Source organism: Euprymna scolopes, unplaced genomic scaffold (genome assembly GCF_053919585.1).
Source record: "Euprymna scolopes isolate OS-2025 unplaced genomic scaffold, ASM5391958v1 sca147, whole genome shotgun sequence".
Classification (NCBI taxonomy): domain Eukaryota; kingdom Metazoa; phylum Mollusca; class Cephalopoda; order Sepiida; family Sepiolidae; genus Euprymna; species Euprymna scolopes.
In genome coordinates, this window is record NW_027633155.1 from 39977 (window position 1) to 43851 (window position 3875).

At 57.8% G+C, this 3875-nt stretch overlaps 1 non-coding gene and 1 pseudogene across 1 annotated transcript; both read right to left on the bottom strand.

The window, feature by feature from the left end:
• Window positions 1-745: 745 nt before the first annotated feature.
• LOC145273741 (5.8S ribosomal RNA) lies at window positions 746-903 on the bottom strand. The gene has a single exon (XR_013866510.1). It is a non-coding gene; the product is annotated as a 5.8S ribosomal RNA (ribosomal RNA).
• Window positions 904-1298: 395 nt separating this feature from the next.
• Window positions 1299-3667, bottom strand: LOC145273730 (small subunit ribosomal RNA; annotated as a pseudogene).
• Between the last annotated feature and the right edge of the window lie 208 nt (window positions 3668-3875).

Sequence of the window (3875 nt, forward strand, 5' to 3'; positions counted from 1 at the left end):
CACACGTCCCGAAGCCTTTTACTTGCGACGGGATTCGGCGTTGGGCTTCTCCCGGTTCACTCGCCGTTACTAAGGGAATCCCGGTTGGTTTCTTTTCCTCCGCTTAGCGATATGCTTAAGTTCAGCGGGTCGTCTCGTCCGAGCCGAGGGCGGCGGTTTTTAGTAGAGTGTGGTGTTTGGAGGAGAGGAATCTCGATCGGTACCCTCCGTGTGACGACGGCTGGCCGATATAGCGCCCGTCCGACCGAAAATGAAGAAGCCAACAATTAAAAAAAAGCCTGGGTCCTCCCCATCCGACGTTGCCTACGACGCGGCCACCTTTTTACGGTGCGACGGCCGTGCTCGTCGCGCTGCTCGAGGCGTCGCTGAGAGACACCTTCATGAGGCAGAGAGCGAGACGAGCAGGCGGCGCTTACGTCGGCAGTCGGTTAGGTCGGTGCTTTTTTTTTGTTTTGTTCTCCCTTCGGCTGCTTTCGGACAGACTCCTCCTGCTCCTCCTCCACAGTGTTTCTTCACGCGGTCGAAAAGGGAAAAGACTCCGCGGTCTGCCAGCGGGAGACGAAGGAGGAGGCCGGAGAGGGTTTTAAAAAAAAAAAAGACATTGAAAGGAGTCAATTCTTTTTTTATTTTTCTTCCCCCTCGTCACTCGCTCCTGCGACGTCCCGGTTACCACCGTGCCGAGGACCGGGCGGGCACGGGGACGGCAAGATGTCGTTTCGTTAACGGAGAAAGACATGTAACGTTCCGCCTCTCGACCGGACGTGGCCCCGAGACAAGGGATCTCGGGGCCGCAATGTGCGTTCGAGGTGTCGATGTTCACTGAGTCCTGCAATTCGCATCAGTTCTCGCGGCTGGCCGCGCTCTTCATCGACGGACGAGCCGAGTGATCCCCCGTCCAGGGTTCAGCACTTGGGTTTTTTTATATTAGTTTTTGTTTATATAGATTTAGTAGTGTGCGAGGAGGTCTGTGCGAGGAGGCGTGACGGCATTGCAATGTCGCGAGTAGTTTGTTTTTAGCTAGCGGCGGTGGCACAGCGGCTGCAAAAAAACAAAAAACGATAAAGCGGCGACAAGGCAAAGAAGAAGCGGCCATCACTTGCGGTGGGCGAAAAAACAAACAGGTGGTAAGACGCGGAAGCAAGCAAGAAGAGCTGGGGCTTTAAAAACCTCCGCGTCACCACAAATCTATCTCTCGCTCCGCCTTTTATAGGTTTGTTTGCGCGCATTCGAGGCGTTGACGCCGACAGACAGAGGAGGTAGGCCGGAAAACAACAAACCAGTCTCGAACGGGAAAACGGTAATGATCCTTCCGCAGGTTCACCTACGGAAACCTTGTTACGACTTTTACTTCCTCTAAACGATCGGGTTCGGTCGTCTTCTCCAGGCATCGAACGCCGAGGCGTAGATGCACGAGTGTCGTGACGGACACGTCGCGCACTGCCCGGCGGCGTCGTCGGCCAGATCCGAGGACCTCACCGGACCGTTCGATCGGTAGTAGCGACGGGCGGTGTGTACAAAGGGCAGGGACGTGATCGACGCGGGCTGTTGACCCGCGCCTACCGGGAATTCCTCGTTCACGGGGTTGGTTACAGGCCCCGATCCCTATCACGGGAGGTGGTTCAGAGGTTTCCCAACCCTCTCGGGCCGGGGCGAAGTCCCCGCTGATACCTCCAGTGTAGCGCGCGTGCGGCCCCGGACATCTAAGGGCATCACAGACCTGTTATCGCTCCGCCTCGTGTGGCTTTCTGCCACCCGTCCCTCTAAGAAGTGCGTGAGAAAACCGACCCGGACCCGAGCGCCACGGAGGACGCCGAGCCCGCCGTAAAAATCACTGACATCGGCGCACTAGTTAGCAGGCCGGAGTCTCGTTCGTTATCGGAATCAACCAGACGGATCGCTCCACCAACTAAGAACGGCCATGCACCACCACCCACCGAATCGAGAAAGAGCTATCGATCTGTCAATCCTACCGGTGTCCGGACCGGGTGAGTTTTCCCGTGTTGAGTCAAATTAAGCCGCAGGCTCCACTCCTGGTGGTGCCCTTCCGTCAATTCCTTTAAGTTTCAGCTTTGCAACCATACTCCCCCCGGAACCGAACTCTGGTTTCCCGCAGGCTACCCGCCGGGTCATGGAAGCGAACGCCGGCGGATCGCCGGTCGGCATCGTTTACGGTCGGAACTACGACGGTATCTGATCGTCTTCGAACCTCCGACTTTCGCTCTTGATCGAGGAAAACGTGCTTGCCACACGCCATCGCTGCAGTTCGTCTTGCGACGATCCAAGAATTTCACCTCTAACGTCGCAATACGAGTGGCCCCGACCGCTCCCTTCGATCATTGCCTCGCCGTAGACGGAGACCGACAGACGTAGACGAGGCCCTCTTCCATCATTCCATGCTTATCGTATGCAAGCTTGAACAGCCCGCTCTGAGCACTCTAATTTTTTCAAAGTGAACGTACCGGCCGCCGCGGACACTCGGTTAAGAGCACCCTTGGAGGAGAAACCGCCGACCGCAACACGCGCGCAGACAAGACACGAAGCAGGGACTCGGAGCGGACCGGGGGGTTCAAAAAAAAGAGGAACGCGCGGAAAGGGAGAGGGAGAGAAGCGCGGGGGTCAGAGTGCGGGGATGCGAATGAACGCACCCAAACACACACACGTAGCACCCCCCCGTTAGACTACTCCCGGAACCGAACCGACGACCACTTGTTTTTTTTTCCCGGATCCCGATCACGACCTCCTCGTCCACCTCGCCGGCAGGACCGCGTGGCGGGTATGCTAGCGGTTGACACCGGCGGAAAGGGCCGGGAATGCGAACGGACGACCAAAGTCAACGACGGACGATGGCGCCGCCGCCCCGGGGCCGCTTGCGCGACCACGAACCCGAGTTCGGACTACGAGCTTTTTAACCGCAACAACTTTAATATACGCTACCGGAGCTGGAATTACCGCGGCTGCTGGCACCAGACTTGCCCTCCGGTTGGTCCTCGTTAACGGATTTGAAGTGTACTCATTCCGATCGCGGGGCCTCGACAGAGTCCCGCGTCGTTATTTTTCGTCACTACCTCCCCGTGCCGGGAGTGGGTAATTTGCGCGCCTGCTGCCTTCCTTGGATGTGGTAGCCGTTTCGCATGCTCCCTCTCCGGAATCGAACCCCGATTCCCCGTTACCCGTAGTAACCACGGTAGGCACTTAACCGACCGTCGACAGTTGATAGGGCGGACCCTCGAGAGACCCGTCGCCGGGCGTGAAAGCTCGTGCGATCGACCAGTGAGTTATCCAGAGTCACCAAAGCGGAGCGCGCCGCCCTATGAGCCCCGCCACCGAACGGACCCGCGAGCGGGAACGCCGACGACGGGAGGACGGAATGACGCGCATCGGTCTCAGTCTAATATGTAGCGCCGCGACCCGGAACGGCCGACGCGGGTGCCAGCGCGCGAGGCGTGGCGACGACGGCGCGCCGACCGATCGCGGCCTGTGTCACATGTATTAGCTCTAGAATTGCCACAGTTATCCATCGCCTCCGAGGAGGAATACGGTCCCGAGGATTAGGTCCGGTTCCTGAGCCATTCGCGGTTTCGCCCGTTCTAATGCGTGGCGTGAACTTACACTTGCATGGCTTAAGCTTTGAGACAAGCATATGACTACTGGCAGGATCAACCAGGTATCGTTGGAATTTGGGACTTTGTTTCGACAGAACGACAGACCGACCGACCGACCGACCGACATAAGACAGACAACTACAACGACGGGCACGTGTTTATTTATTTTTCGAGGGGGTTCGCCGTCAGTAGAAGCGCGCTGCCCGCGCTGATGGCCTCTTTTTTGTTTCTCCCCTGACTTGGACCGAGACCGAGACTCAAAGAACGAAAGCG